This window comes from Oncorhynchus masou, chromosome 18 (assembly GCF_036934945.1).
Source record: "Oncorhynchus masou masou isolate Uvic2021 chromosome 18, UVic_Omas_1.1, whole genome shotgun sequence".
Lineage (NCBI taxonomy): Eukaryota > Metazoa > Chordata > Actinopteri > Salmoniformes > Salmonidae > Oncorhynchus > Oncorhynchus masou.
Genome location: NC_088229.1, coordinates 22,502,104 through 22,518,974, shown reverse-complemented (window position 1 = coordinate 22,518,974; position 16,871 = coordinate 22,502,104). Strand labels below are relative to the sequence as shown.

Here is a 16,871-nt window from a genome sequence, read left to right as displayed (position 1 = left end):
TATCTGGTTTTTGTGAAAATGTTGCGTGCTAAATGCTACTCAAAATGCTAAGCTAGCTTAGCATACTCTTACACAAATTAGTCCATTGCTATGGTTCAAAAGCATATTTTGAAAATCTGAGATGACAGTGTTGTTAAGAAAAGGCTAAGCTTGAGAGCAGGCGCATTATTTTCATTTTATTTGCGATTTTCAGAAATCATTAACGTTGCGTTATGCTAATGAGCCTGAGGCTTTAGTCACGATCCCGGATCCGGGATGGGGAGATTCAAGAGGTTAATACAGGTAACGAGTGGAGGACAGAGGAGCCTCTTAAAGAAGAAGTTACAGGTCTGTGAGAGCCAGAAATCTTGCTTGTTTGTAGGTGACCAAATACTTATTTTCCACCATAATTTGCAAATAAATTCATTAAAAATCCTACAATGTGATTTTCTGGATTTATTTTCAAATTTTGCCTGTCATAGTTGAAGTGTACCTATGATGAGAATTACAGGCCTCTCTCATCTTTTTAAGTGGGAGAACTTTCACAATTGCTGGCTGACGAAATACATTTTTTCCCCACTGTATATATATCTAAAGAGAGACAGAAATAAAAAGAGATGTAGAGAGAGGAGAGGGCAAAGAGCAAGAGAGGAGGCAAGATAAAAAGTTGCAATAGAGAGAGAGAGAGATAGAGAGCGAGAGAGAGACAGAGAGAGAGAAAGAGAGAGGGAGAGGTAGAGAGGTAGAGAGAGAGGGAGGTAGAGAGGTACAGGTAGCAGAGAAGTAGAGGGGTAGCGAGTGGGTTAGCTGTTAGCTTACCGGATCCCCAGAGTCCAGGGACTACCTGGTCCATCAGTCTACCGTTGCCCAGCAGAAACAGAGGGAACAACAGAGTTACACACGCCTCCCAACCCAGCCTAACCTCTCAAACCTGTCTACTGCTGTCACCCCCCAACCCAGCATAACCTGTCTACTGCTGTCACCCCCCCAACCCAGCATAACCTGTCTACTGTTATCACCTCCCAACCCAGCCTAACCTCTCAAATCTGTCTACAGCTGTCACCCCCCAACCCAGCATAACCTGTCTACTGTTATCACCCCCCAACCCAGCATAACCTCTCTAACCTGTCTACTGTTATCACCTCCCAACCCAGCCTAACCTCTCTAACCTGTCTACTGCTGTCACCTCCCAACCCAGCCTAACCTCTCTAACCTGTCTACTGCTGTCACCCCCCAACCCATCCTAACCTGTCTACTGTTATCACCTCCCAACCCAGCCTAACCTCTCAAACCTGTCTACCGCTGTCACCCCCCAACCCAGCATAACCTGTCTACTGCTGTCACCTCCCAACCCAGCCTAACCTCTCAAACCTGTCTACTGCTGTCACCCCCCAACCCAGCATAACATGTCTACTGTTATCACCTCCCAACCCAGCATAACCTGTCTACTGTTATCACCTCCCAACCCAGCATAACCTGTATACTGTTATCACCTCCCAACCCAGCATAACCTCTCTACTGTTATCACCTCCCAACCCAGCATAACCTCTCTACTGTTATCACCTCCCAACCCAGCATAACCTCTCTACTGTTATCATCTCCCAACCCAGCATAACCTGTATACTGTTATCACCTCCCAACCCAGCATAACCTGTCTACTGTTATCACCTCCCAACCCAGCATAACCTGTCTACTGTTATCACCTCCCAACCCAACATAACCTGTCTACTGTTATCACCTCCCAACCCAGCATAACCTGTCTACTGTTATCACCTCCCCAACCCAGCATAACCTGTCTACTGTTATCATAACCTGTCTACTGTTATCACCTCCCAACCCAGCATAACCTGTCTACTGTTATCACCTCCCAACCCAGCATAACCTGTCTACTGTTATCACCTCCCAACCCAGCATAACCTGTCTACTGTTATCACCTCCCAACCCAACATAACCTGTCTACTGTTATCACCTCCCAACCCAGCATAACCTGTCTACTGTTATCACCTCCCAACCCAGCATAACCTGTCTACTGTTATCACCTCCCAACCCAGCATAACCTGTCTACTGTTATCATCTCCCAACCCAACCTAACCTGTCTACTGTTATCATCTCCCAACCCAGCATAACCTCTCTACTGTCTACTGTTATCACCTCCCAACCCAGCATAACCTGTCTACTGTTATCATCTCCCAACCCAACCTAACCTGTCTACTGTTATCATCTCCCAACCCAGCATAACCTGTCTACTGTTATCACCTCCCAACCCAACCTAACCTGTCTACTGTTATCACCTCCCAACCCAGCATAACCTGTCTACTGTTATCATCTCCCAACCCAGCATAACCTGTCTAATGTTATCATCTCCCAACCCAGCATAACCTGTATACTGTTATCACCTCCCAACCCAGCATAACCTGTCTACTGTTATCATCTCCCAACCCAGCATAACCTGTCTACTGTTATCATCTCCCAACCCAACCTAACCTGTCTACTGTTATCATCTCCCAACCCAGCATAACCTGTCTACTGTTATCATCTCCCAACCCAACCTAACCTGTCTACTGTTATCATCTCCCAACCCAGCATAACCTGTCTACTGTTATCATCTCCCAACCCAGCATAACCTGTCTACTGTTATCACCTCCCAACCCAGCATAACCTGTCTACTGTTATCACCTCCCAACCCAGCATAACCTGTCTACTGTTATCACCTCCCAACCCAGCATAACCTGTCTACTGTTATCATCTCCCAACCCAGCATAACCTGTCTACTGTTATCATCTCCCAACCCAGCATAACCTGTCTACTGTTATCACCTCCCAACCCAGCATAACCTGTCTACTGTTATCACCTCCCAACCCAGCATAACCTGTCTACTGTTATCACCTCCCAACCCAGCATAACCTGTCTACTGTTATCACCTCCCAACCCAGCATAACCTGTCTACTGTTATCATCTCCCAACCCAGCATAACCTGTCTACTGTTATCATCTCCCCAACCCAGCATAACCTGTCTACTGTTATCGCCTCCCAACCCAGCATAACCTGTCTACTGTTATCACCTCCCAACCCAGCATAACCTGTCTACTGTTATCACCTCCCAACCCAGCATAACCTGTCTACTGTTATCACCTCCCAACCCAGCATAACCTGTCTACTGTTATCACCTCCCAACCCAGCATAACCTGTCTACTGTTATCACCTCCCAACCCAGCAAAACCTGTCTACTGTTATCACCTCCCAACCCAGCATAACCTGTCTACTGTTATCACCTCCCAACCCAGCATAACCTGTCTACTGTTATCACCTCCCAACCCAACCTAACCTGTCTACTGTTATCACCTCCCAACCCAGCATAACCTGTCTACTGTTATCACCTCCCAACCCAGCATAACCTGTCTACTGTTATCACCTCCCAACCCAGCATAACCTGTCTACTGTTATCATCTCCCAACCCAACCTAACCTGTCTACTGCTGTCACCTCCCGACCCAACCTAACCTGTCCACTGCTGTCACCTCCCAACCCAACCTAACCTGTCTACTGTTATCACCTCCCAACCCAGCCTAACCTGTCTACTGTTATCATCTCCCAACCCAACCTAACCTGTCTACTGTTATCACCTCCCAACCCAGCCTAGCCTGTCTACTGCTGTCACCTCCCAACCCAGCCTAGCCTGTCTACTGCTGTCACCTCCCAACCCAGCCTGTCTACTGCTGTCACCTCCCAACCCAGCCTGTCTACTGCTGTCACCTCCCAACCCAGCCTGTCTACTGCTGTCACCTCCCAACCCAGCCTGTCTACTGCTGTCACCTCCCAACCCAGCCTGTCTACTGCTGTCACCTCCCAACCCAGCCTAGCCTGTCTACTGCTGTCACCACCCAACCCAGCCTAGCCTGTCTACTGCTGTCACCTCCCAACCCAGCCTAGCCTGTCTACTGCTGTCACCTCCCAACCCAGCCTAGCCTGTCTACTGCTGTCACCTCCCAACCCAGCCTAGCCTGTCTACTGCTGTCACCTCCCAACCCAGCCTGTCTACTGCTGTCACCTCCCAACCCAGCCTGTCTACTGCTGTCACCTCCCAACCCAGCCTGTCTACTGCTGTCACCTCCCAACCCAGCCTGTCTACTGCTGTCACCTCCCAAACCAGCCTGTCTACTGCTGTCACCTCCCAACCCAGCCTGTCTACTGCTGTCACCTCCCAACCCAGCGTGTCACCTCCCAACCCAGCCTGTCTACTGCTGTCACCTCCCAACCTAGCCTGTCTACTGCTGTCACCTCCCAACCCAGCCTGTCTACTGCTGTCATCTCCCAACCCAGCCTGTCTACTGCTGTCAGCTCCCAACCCAGCCTGTCTACTGCTGTCACCTCCCAACCCAGCCTGTCTACTGCTGTCAGCTCCCAACCCAGCCTGTCTACTGCTGTCACCTCCCAACCCAGCCTGTCTACTGCTGTCAGCTCCCAACCCAGCCTATCTACTGCTGTCATCTCCCAACCCAGCCTGTCTACTGCTGTCAGCTCCCAACCCAGCCTGTCTACTGCTGTCACCTCCCAACCCAGCCTGTCTACTGCTGTCAGCTCCCAACCCAGCCTGTCTACTGCTGTCATCTCCCAACCCAGCCTGTCTACTGCTGTCACCTCCCAACCCAGCCTGTCTACTGCTGTCAGCTCCCAACCCAGCCTACCCTTTTCAAACCCAGTCTAGCCCAGCCCCATCTAACCCAGAGCGGCTCCCTTTATTTCAGTCTAGTCTATCCCCTATCCTGTTCTGGTCCAACTGCAGCCTGACTTACTTTACAGCAAACTCACTGAATGATGAGTTAGAGCAATGAAATGTCCTCAGATACTCGCCAACAAATGTCCTGTTACTCTCTCTTTCTCTCTCACGCACACACACACACACACACACACACACACACACACACACACACACACACACACACACACACACACACACACACACACACACACACACACACACACACACACACACACACACACACACACACACACACACACACACACACACACACATTCTCATGATGAACATCCACAAATGCTCGCCTGGAAGTGCCAAATGAAAAAAACACTGCAAATGTCAATCAAGACATGCAGCAAAAGATGAAAGGGAATAAAACAACTTATGTAAAAGATGAAGATGAGATGTAAACATGCCCTCAGTCCTACAACTGTCCTACTGATGACTCATCCTGACGACTCTTCAGCCCTAAGGAACTGTATTACTGTATCAGAACAGTCCAGGACAATGAGGTCTGAATGCAATGGGAATCCTTTTGAAATAATGGGAGATGACTAAAAACATGTGATGACAACGTCTGGATGATTGACTTCATAGTGATTTGAACAGAAGCTGGAAATCAGACAGAGGAGCAATACGATGACAAATGTGAAACAAAAGACCAAAAATCTCCATGCAGGCTAGTTATTACCACCCCACCCTGATGCCACTCTCCCTCAGTGCAGTACCATGTCGGAACGATTACAAACCGTGCAGCAGAAACAGAGCAATGTAATGTGTAGTGTCGTGTTAAAATCAAACAACATATAGTTCAAGAATTGTTGGGAGGGTGGGACCTCATTTGATCATTTCGTGCAAGCAATAATCAGCCAAAAGCGGATACGGTCCTTAGTGTACACACCCAGTACTGAAGAGCTGTCCTCTGCATGAACCATGTTGAATCATGATCGACCTTGACAATATAAGACCATTTTAGAACACCCTCTATTAAATAAATATGTATCTCTGTGCGTGTGACATCTTATGTCAACTTAATTTCCAAGCAGGCCGAGCAGGCTAACCTGAACAGCCATATGCCTTATGGAATTTAAATACAATAGTTTGTTAACAGTTGACATTAGCTGTCATGAAAAGTAACTTGGTGACATACAGTATATGGTCAAATGAGTCATCCACTCTGACCCATTCATATTGATGAGGAAGTTAGAGTTAGCAGCCCTGACCTGCAGACTCACCCTCACTGTTGTGGCTGCCAGCACTCCCACTGTGGAAACTGTGGCAAGGGTCTGAGTAGCCCGGAGGGAAGCCTGCAGGTGCGGAGGGGAAGGGGGGGTAGGGGAATGGCTGACCCCCCAGGGGCCACGGGTTGGTGGCAGGGGGAGGGAGGGGGGCCAGGGTGTCCTGCTCAGAGCCCCACCACTGGAACCCTCGTTCAGGTTGAGAGACGCCATGTCTGAAAGAGAGAGCAAGAGATAATAAAGAGAGAGAGAGAGAGAGAGAGAGAGAGAGAGAGAGACAGACGTACAGACAGAGAGAGAGAGTTAGTGAGGTAGCCCCTCCATGACAGGTAAAAAAACACTCTGCCACTGGACTCTACAGTACACTTAACACATTGGACTCTACAGTACACTTAACACATTGGACTCTACAGTACAATTAACACATTGGACTCTACAGTACACTTAACACATTGAACTCTACAGTACAATTAACACATTGGACTCTACAGTACACTTAACACATTGGACTCTACAGTACACTTAACACAAGTAAAAATACACTTCTAACGATACAATCCAGTAGATAATATATGACTGTCAAAGTGGCTCAGTGTCAGTACTTTGGCAGAGGTCTCCGAAGGTGTAGTAGCACTGCTCTGAGAAGGTGATCTTGTTGACGGTGTGTCTCAGGTAACCATGTTTCAGCAGACTGCTGGCATACTTCCTGGCATCTCTCCTGTCCTTGAAGCCCTCCACCCTCGAGTAGAGCCAGTCCACCACGTCAGCACCTGGCACAGCGACACACACAGCAACACACTGTTTTAGACTGTAGTCTGAATCACAACCTCACAACGTCGAGTAGCGCCAGTCCACCACGTCAGCACCTGGCACAGCGACACACACAGCAACACACTGTTTTAGACTGTAGTCTGAATCACAACCTCACAACGTCGAGTAGAGCCAGTCCACCACGTGACACAGCAGCACACACAGGATAAGAAGACTGTAGTCTGCACTACAACAGCACACACTCATACAGGATTATATTACCCTATAATACTGATAGCATATACTAACTACACCACATCAAGCAAGTAGATGTTATGTTGACACTATCAAAGAAATGTTTTGTAAAAGACATCACAGTTTAACAGTAAGGGAAGTGATTGCTGTTTCAAGTCAAACTTTAAGCCCTTATTTAATACATTTAAATGGTACATTATTGGTAGTAATCAGTGTCCCCCAGTCCCTCTCACCGATGACAGCGTTGCCAATGGTGATCTTCAACCACATCCTGTCCCGGATCTCCAGACCAGAGTCAGGCAGCTGCATCACCTTGACGATGGTTGATATGTCCGTCTTACTCGCAGATAGCGGCAAGTCGTCAAATTCTGAAGGGGAGAGGAGGTTGAGACACAGCACATTCACAGACAGTGACTGACAACATGTTCTGTATGTGGCCTTTCTAGTACTGTGAGAGTGCAACTATGTCTAGTGATTGCAGTAGTTTGTGTGTGTGACTGTGGTCATAGTGTGGTCATACCGTAGTGTGGGTAGGGTCCGGTCAGGGCAGTTGTGTGGGAGATCCAGGCAGCAGGGTCGATGGGCCTCACTGGTTCAGCTGCACAAACATAACATAACACACACACACACAGCCAGTTAGAACACATAACCTCCATCATATACTGTGAGTTAGCCAGTATTTGTGGTGAAACTTCTACTCTACATGAATTTATAAGCACAAACACTGAGATTTTCAAAACATTTCAAAAAGTATTTAAAACGTTTCTAAAGTGAGTTTCCAGCAGAGTTTGAGAACCCTGTTTGTAAGTGGTAATAACCTGTTGTTGGTGGAACATCGGTGAGTGTCTTACCCCGGGGGATGGTGAAGTAGCTTCGCGGAGACGGGTCCCAACACTTGGCCACAGTAAGACTAATAGGACTGGAGAACACATGGGGAGACCATCAGTTACAATACATACATATTCTACTCACTTCTACAGCTCCTGCACAGTTAAAGGAACAAGAGGAAACAATAGAGAGGAAAGGAAATGATTGGTTGAACTACAAGATTTATGGAGAGAAATATTACTACAATACAATAGTCAATCAATAGTCAATCATGCAGGAGCTGTTTAAAATACAAACCCACTGTTATCCAATCAGAGATCAGCATCAACTGATACCTCTAATAAAATACTAATATACTCCAATCTTACCATCGCTCAGCTTTAAATCCTGTAAATACCCAACAGCCATGTTCTTTGACTGTCTGTCCTGACCTGTGACCATGTTCACACGCAACATTTGAACATCGCTTGAAATGTTTTCTGGGTTATTGTTAACAATCCTGCATTGTAACACAGTACTGCTCTTACCCTGTTTTGGAGACAATCTCTCTCAGGATCCTCACAGCGTCATCGTTGCTCATGTTCTCAAAGTTCACATCGTTCACCTGGGGAACACAAGCACACAGTTAACGTCCATGTTCACAGATCACGTCTTTAAAATGAACAAGTGGTTGGACAAAAGGAACAAGTGGTTGGACAAAAGGAACAAGTGGTTGGACAAAAGGAACAAGTGGTTGGACAAAAGGAACAAGTGAATAAAGAAACACAAAATAAACATGTGCTTTAGGACTCTGCAGTCTAAAATTATCCAGAGCACTATTGTCACGCACGCACGCACACACACACACACACACACACACACACACACACACACACACACACACACACACACACACACACACACACACACACACACACACACACACAAACACGCACGCACGCACGCACACACACACACACACGCACACGCACGCACGCACGCACACACGCACACACACACACACACACACAGTAAATCCTAAGCAGCTTTATAATGCATGTATGTATGGGTGGAAAAACACACTGGCTCCCCAATAAATTAGGTTAATAAATGCGGAATCCACAATAACTAGAGATCAGCCACCATGTATATTGTGTACAAGAGGAGGCGTGGCCAGAGAGGTTAGTCTGAGTCCATCCATACACACGTCAAAGAGAACTAACAACAGGGAGGAAATGGAAAAGCAGAAAAACAACTCATAGAAAAGAGGGTTATGGAGAGGGAAGTGATGAGGACCATTACAGATGGTTGTCAATAGGTCACAACAAAGCTAGGCAGAAACACAGGACCTGTTTCCCCTTTCCCTCATTGAGTCAAACACACTGTATCCAAACATCATTGGGAATGCTATGGAATTCACAAAGCAAGTTTTTCCATTTGCAAGCACTGGCTCATTCCCTCAACAAATCATACAAATATGGTCAAAATATCTCACGAAGAATGCAACATATAGAATAACCTTAGAATATTGCATATAGAATAAACGTTAGGTCCATTAATAGTGGGTGTACCTGTAGGAGCATGTCCCCAGGTTCTATCCTGCCATCTGCAGCCACAGCTCCTCCCTTCATGATGGAGCCGATGTAGATCCCCCCGTCCCCCCGGTCGTTACTCTGCCCCACGATACTGATACCCAGGAAGTTATACTTCTCTGGAGGAGAGAGACAGAAATAAGTCTGTTTACAGTCAATGGACTCTGATGCTAACTAACACTCTACAACGTAGAAAATAGTAAAAAATAAAAACCCTGGAATGAGTAGGTGTCCAAACTTTTGACTGTATCAAACACTATAACTCTGATGATACTGTATCTGTATAAAACACTATAACTCTAATGATATCTGCATAAAACACTATAACTCTGATGATACTGTATCTGCATAAAACACTATAACTCTAATGATATCTGCATAAAACACTATAACTCTGATGATACTGTATCTGCATAAAACACTATAACTCTAATGATATCTGCATAAAACACTATAACTCTGATGATACTGTATCTGCATAAAACACTATAACTCTAATGATATCTGCATAAAACACTATAACTCTAATGATATCTGCATAAAACACTATAACTCTGATGATACTGTATCTGCATAAAACACTATAACTATAATGATATCTGTATCAAACACTATAACTCTGATGATACTGTATCTGCATAAAACACTATAACTATAATGATATCTGCATAAAACACTATAACTATGATGATGTCTGTATCAAACACTATGAACCCTGATGATATCTGTATCAAACACTATGAACCCTGATGATATCTGTATCAAACACTATGAACCCTGATGATATCTGTATCAAACACTATGAACTCTGATGATATTTAGTAGAAAAAAAGAGTCCGAGAGAAAAGACATTAAAAGGGGAAAGCCGTACCCATGTTGAGTGTGACAGTGATGATGTTGAGACTCATTGTGGAATCGGTGATGCTGCTGAAAGACGAAGACTGGAGAGGAGGGAGGCAGATACAACAGTCACAAAGATATTCACATAAACCACTGTGGTTATTTCCTTTTCACAGGCACATGGGATGTGGGAAAACCTGTGAGGGGAACTCACCCTGTCTATTTTGGCCACTTTGTGTCTCCGTCTGCGGCGTTTATGTCTGCGCATCAGCTGAGAGGACGAGCTCTGTTCTGTGGAGCTGCTGAGTCTGAGACACAATTCATCTCAATACAATATACATTGGTCCCTGATACAGAAACAAGGGAAACCCTTAAGAAGACACTGTGTGCTAAAACACGGGTGTTTAATAAACATTCAATATCTGAGAGCATATATAGAGTGTGCAACTATCTTTCTCTGTACATAACAGTACCCAGCCCCACCACACAACATACACTGCAGGTTGTGAGCAGCACAGGGTCAGCCGCAGGGCAGCACCCCTGGAGCAGGAAAGGGGAAGAGGTCAGAGGGGATATGGTGATTTTATTTAGTAAAGAACCACCGATGAAAAGAGAGGAAGATGACATACAGAGAGCGAGATAAAGAGGGAGCATCTACCTGCTAGCGTCCTCATCTTCCTCACTGTCGACGAAGGAGCTGGACTCTAGCTCACTGCTCATTACTGAGGCACTGTCATAGCCCATGGCGGAGTCCCTTGCTGTGCGCTCCGACTTAGAGTGGCCGTTGATTCGAGGGACTGTTGATACGAGGGACAAAACAACAACAGGTCCGATATCAACAGTCAGATATCAACAGAACTCATGTTAACACTTGGATAGAAGGCCACATGAACATCTTTGACGCATGTGTCACTCCACGGTGGTCTTCTGGAGCTCAGTTAGAAGAGCATGGCTCTTGCAACACCATGATAGTGGGTTCTAATCCCAGGACCACCAATCCGTAAAAAATGTATGCTTGCAAGACTGTTAGACGCTTTGGATAAAAGAGTCAGCTGAAGGGCATACTTTACATCATGACACAGTGAAAGACAACTCAGAGCTGAATGAGCTGATATCAGAGACCAACTGGGCCAAGGAAGCATTTACTAGTGATTCACTATTACAGAAGGAAGCCCAGTGGCAAACATGGCATCGTACCTTACTGTATGTGATGGTATGGTAAACATGGCATCGTACCTTACTGTATGTGATGGTATGGTAAACATGGCATCGTACCTTACTGTATGTGATGGTATGGTAAACATGGCATCGTACCTTACTGTATGTGATGGTATGGTAAACATGGCATCGTACCTTACTGTATGTGATGGTATGGTAAACATGGCATCGTACCTTACTGTATGTGATGGTATGGTAAACATGGCATCGTACCTTACTGTATGTGATGTTATGGTAAACATGGCATCGTACCTTACTCTATGTGATGGTATGGTAAACATGGCATCGTACCTTACTGTATGTGATGGTATGGTAAACATGGCATCGTACCTTACTGTATGTGATGGTATGGTAAACATGGCATCGTACCTTACTGTATGTGATGGTATGGTAAACATGGCATCGTACCTTACTGTATGTGATGTTATGGTAAACATGGCATCGTACCTTACTGTATGTGATGGTATGGTAAACATGGCATCGTACCTTACTCTATGTGATGGTATGGTAAACATGGCATCGTACCTTACTGTATGTGATGGTATGGTAAACATGGCATCGTACCTTACTGTATGTGATGGTATGGTAAACATGGCATCGTACCTTACTGTATGTGATGGTATGGTAAACATGGCATCGTACCTTACTGTATGTGATGTTATGGTAAACATGGCATCGTACCTTACTGTATGTGATGGTATGGTAAACATGGCATCGTACCTTACTCTATGTGATGGTATGGTAAACATGGCATCGTACCTTACTGTATGTGATGGTATGGTAAACAAAGATTTCAGTGGACTTGTGAATAACATCTTTATGCAGTGTATCATCAAATATGATACCATAGACTTTAGTTAATGTATTATCAGTTGGCAGTGTAAAATAAGAGCTACCTCTGATCTACCAAAACAATAACATCAGTGTCCCCAATTCCCAACACCTCTCTCCCACATCTACCCCCAATACATACAGTGGCAGGGGAGGGGTCCTGTCTCAGCAGGGTGACAGCGGATTGGCTGGAAGGCTCTGGCAAAACGGCGAGGGCGTGGCTGACCCTGCGTTCTCTGCGAGCGACCAAAACATTCCAATAATGTGGTGGTGCCCATTACTGACTCAGCCCAAAGTGTGTGCACGCACACACATACACACACACACACACATACACTCACACGCACCACATACACACACCACATACACACACCACATACACACACAAATAAACAGCAGAGCTGTATGTCTCAGGTGCAAAACTGAGACTGTCTGGTGTCTGTGCAGTGCTCTGTCCCCTCTCTCCCAGCTCCTGTCTGTCTCTCAACCCCTGTGAGAAGGACCAGGTTCTCTGCCCAATGACAGGCTGCTGGCAGGCAGACTCCAATCCTTATCTACAATGAAGGCAGTGGAAAAAGACCAAAAAATATAGTGAATTTGGGGAAAGATACTGTGAAACGAAGAGAGATAACACAATCACTCAACATAATATTTTCTCCTTTTTGCTCATCACAGTCAATGGCAGGTGTCTCACAGCGAGGCATCTTGACTTATTAAATTCTACAAATGTCTGACTCTTTTTTATTTGATTTATTTCACCTTTATTTAACCAGGTAGGCTAGTTGAGAACAAGTTCTCATTTACAACTGCGACCTGGCCAAGATAAAGCAAAGCAGTGTGAACAGACAACAACACAAAGGTACACATGTAGTAAACAATAAACAAGTCAATAACACAGTAGAAAAAAAAGAGTCTATATACATTGTGTGCAAAAGGCATGAGGCGGTAGGCGAATAATTACAATTTAGCAGATTAACACTGAAGTGACTCTTACAGTCATGGGCAGTGTGGTTGGCATACACCCGATTCATTGACATGTCATCTACTACTATACTCATTGACCAAACAATACAAAAACAATAAATCAAACCTATTCTATTTTGGGACACTGTGCTGTGAACTATAAGCCTTCAGTGCCAAAGCTGCCTTCTATCCTCCATTACTCAGATTGGATCAGGATTTTTTCATGTCATGATTTTAGAGCCATAAAGAGGGATTGGAATGTCATACGTTATCTGCTAAAATGAAGGTATTACGGTATGATAAGGTGGGTGATTATGTAGGATATAATAAACCATTATGATCGCTATCTATTAGACTGTCTCAAAAACATTCACTAAGGCTACTCCATTCACAAAACAGTCAAACTCTTCAATAGAATGTAGTTTACACAATCGGAAAATAAATATTTGCATAAGCACAAAAGATATCTATAATTAAAAATGCCAGTGGTTGGATGATGATAATATTAGTTACTTCCTCGTTCAGCCATATCTAGAATGGATTTCTTTACTAGTATTGAAAATGATTGATCACATAATAGTCGGTAGGCTACAGATTGCCTTTGAATTTACTGCTGCAAAGGTTAGACAAGAACCTGCATTAACCTAAAATAAAGGACCTAAATCATTTACTTCCATCACACGTATCTACCATTTAACAGCCAGTGGACTACAAACTACACTATACAGCAATTCCATGAGCAAATTGTATTATCTTACCTCAACCGCGGGAGAGTCAGATCAGAGAGCCAGTGGTCTCGTGCGACGCACTGAGAAACTGAACGAATTGGTAGCGCGAAAACACTACCCCGCACTCCCATCCCATGGCACACGACTGGATGTCTGATAATCTCTCTCTGACCTATCAGAGAACTGCATTCCAAAGCGCGGAGAGATTGCCCTGCATTTGATGGGATTTTATATGATGCACGAGCATATCTCTAACCGCCACAGGTGTTGGTGCCATCAGGTGATGGTGCCATCAGGTGATGGTGCCATCAGGTGATGGTGCCATCAGGTGATTAACAGTGCCAAAGCCTCTCAGAAGCACGAAGCTCATGCTCTCCCTTCATCACAATACACTTCACAAAATAGCAAATGTTTAAATGAAAAAATGTTGCTAAACACTAGGTTCCAAGCATCTTAAACATTTAGGAATGCTCATTTGACCTATACATTTTAACTGAATATAAATATTCTGGATTATTGCTGCCTACATTTTGATTAGGCTATTATACAGTGATTCGTAAAACCACTCTGGAGTCAATACACCTATTGTAGGTGTCATAACAGTCCTGCCAAAGCCACAGCGTGATAAAGCCAGACAGACAGACAGACAGACAGGGGTCTCAGTTCACCTACCCCCCTCATCTCCCAGTGCAGGTAGCACAGCTAAAAGGCTTGTGGCCCTGAAACAGATCCTCTCCCATACCTCCACAGTGTCCTGTGGGCTCAGTCACCAGCTGTCCACTCTCCTCACCCTGTCAAACACTGCATTATTCATCCATTCATTCTCACATACCTACAGCCAGAAACGAGAGAACGAGAGATATGTTTACCTCTGTTAAAACACTGATTCACCCTGCTCACTTCATTGTAAAGCAGGCTGCATTCACACAGACACAGTGGCACTTAAAGAAAGAGGGGAATTCCTGCTATACTACTGCTGCAGTGCCAGGCAGGATAACTTTACATGTCGCTGGATGGGCATGGGCCTTTAAGTCAAGGACACAGATTGAATGACCACAATTGGCATTGTAGCGCTCGAAACAAATAATGCCTGAATTTGATTATATTGAGCAGTGTAGGGCAGAGTTTTATGAGCCATGATGCAGTGTGTTCACCATGAGGGACATGCCCTGTTCCCTGACACTCTCATTTAATTAGCACTAACCAACTAGCAGGCCGGCAAACCAGATGGAAGGAGGGGTGGAAGAGGGAGGGAGGGAGGGAGGGAGAGGGAGAGAGAGAGAGAGAGAGAGAGAGAGAGAGAGAGAGAGAGAGAGAGAGAGAGAGAGAGAGAGAGAGAGAGAGAGAGAGAGATTATTACTCCTTCAACAGAGGGGCTGCTACTGGCTGCTAATTCTAGAGAGGGCCACAGGGACATGACACACAGTCCTATTTTCACTTTCTCAAATCAGAACTTAACAGTGTGACTAGAAAGACAAAGGTTGTAGTGAGAGGAGAAGAGATAGGTTACATGATTCCAGCTCTGTAGTTTGTTTCCCAGTAGGACAGCAGGTACACACATGTACACACATGCTCTGTATTACACATAGACTTTACAGCTCTCTCCTCTCTACAGTACCAACCAGCCTGATGCTTTATCTTGCTCATCCTAATTAAGCCACAGAAATGAATGAGTGTTTGGTTAATGAGCCTGGAGCTGCAGGATCCACACAGCCAGGCTTGCTGTGAACAGCAGAACAGGGGAGGAAGAGATGGAGTGATGAGATAAAGAGATAAAGGACTGTCTCTGGCTCTATCTGCTGTGGGCATGGATGGAGGAGAAACAGAGGAACAGACAGCAGGGACTGTAGGCTGACACATTACAGTAGTTGTTGAATGGTAAATATAGACACCAACATCATCACACTGTTGAACCGGTTCCAGGAGAAGTGTATAAACAGGAGTAACAGTGGAAATGAGTAGGAGTGACTATTATTATTGGAAGAATCAGAATTGCTAATAATGATATTGTCCAAAGTGCCATCTTAAAATATTATATTTCTCAAAGAACTACACCGCACACATTCATTCTGAGTGTAGAAAGAGAGGTGACATGTAATGTGCTTATTTACTCTCTAGACAACAGAATGGTGGGACAAGAGGAAGGTCCCTGAAGGAGGACAGAGGAAGGCCCCTGAAGGAGAACAGAGGAAGGTCCCTGAAAGAGCATAGAGGAAGGTCCCTAAAGGAGGATAGAGGAAGGTCCCTGAAGGAGGACAGAGGAAAGTCCCTGAAGGAGGACAGAGGAAGGTCCCAGAGGGAGGACAGAGGAAAGTCACTGAAGGAGGATGGAGGAAGGTCCCTGAAGGAGGACAGAGGAAGGTCCCTGAAGGAGGACAGAGGAAGGTCCCTGAAGGAGGACAGAGGAAGGTCCCAGAGGGAGGACAGAGGAAGGTCCCTGAAGGAGGACAGAGGAAGGTCCCAGAGGGAGGACAGAGGAAGGTCCCTGAAGGTGGATAGAGGAAGGTCCCTGAAGGAGGATAGAGGAAGGTCCCTGAAGGAGGACAGAGGAAGGTCCCTGAAGGAGGACAGAGGAAGGTCCCAGAGGGAGGACAGAGGAAGGTCACTGAAGGAGGATAGAGGAAGGTCCCTGAAGGAGGACAGAGGAAGGTCCCTGAATGTGGATAGAGGAAGGTCCCTGAAGGAGGTTAGTGGAAGGTCCCTGAAGGAGGATAGAGGAAGGTCCCAGAGGGAGGACAGAGGAAGGTCACTGAAGGAGGACAGAGGAAGGTCCCTGAAGGAGGACAGAGGAAGGTCCCTGAAGGAGGACAGAGGAAGGTCCCTGAAGGTGGATAGAGGAAGGTCCCTGAAGGAGGTTAGTGGAAGGTCCCTGAAGGAGGATAGAGGAAGGTCCCTGAAGGAGGACAGAGGAA

General features: G+C 45.6%; 1 pseudogene; it reads right to left on the bottom strand.

Moving 5' to 3' along the window:
- Positions 1-16,871, bottom strand: part of LOC135504238 (segment polarity protein dishevelled homolog DVL-1-like) — a 49,090-nt pseudogene that overhangs the window by 5,581 nt on the left and 26,638 nt on the right.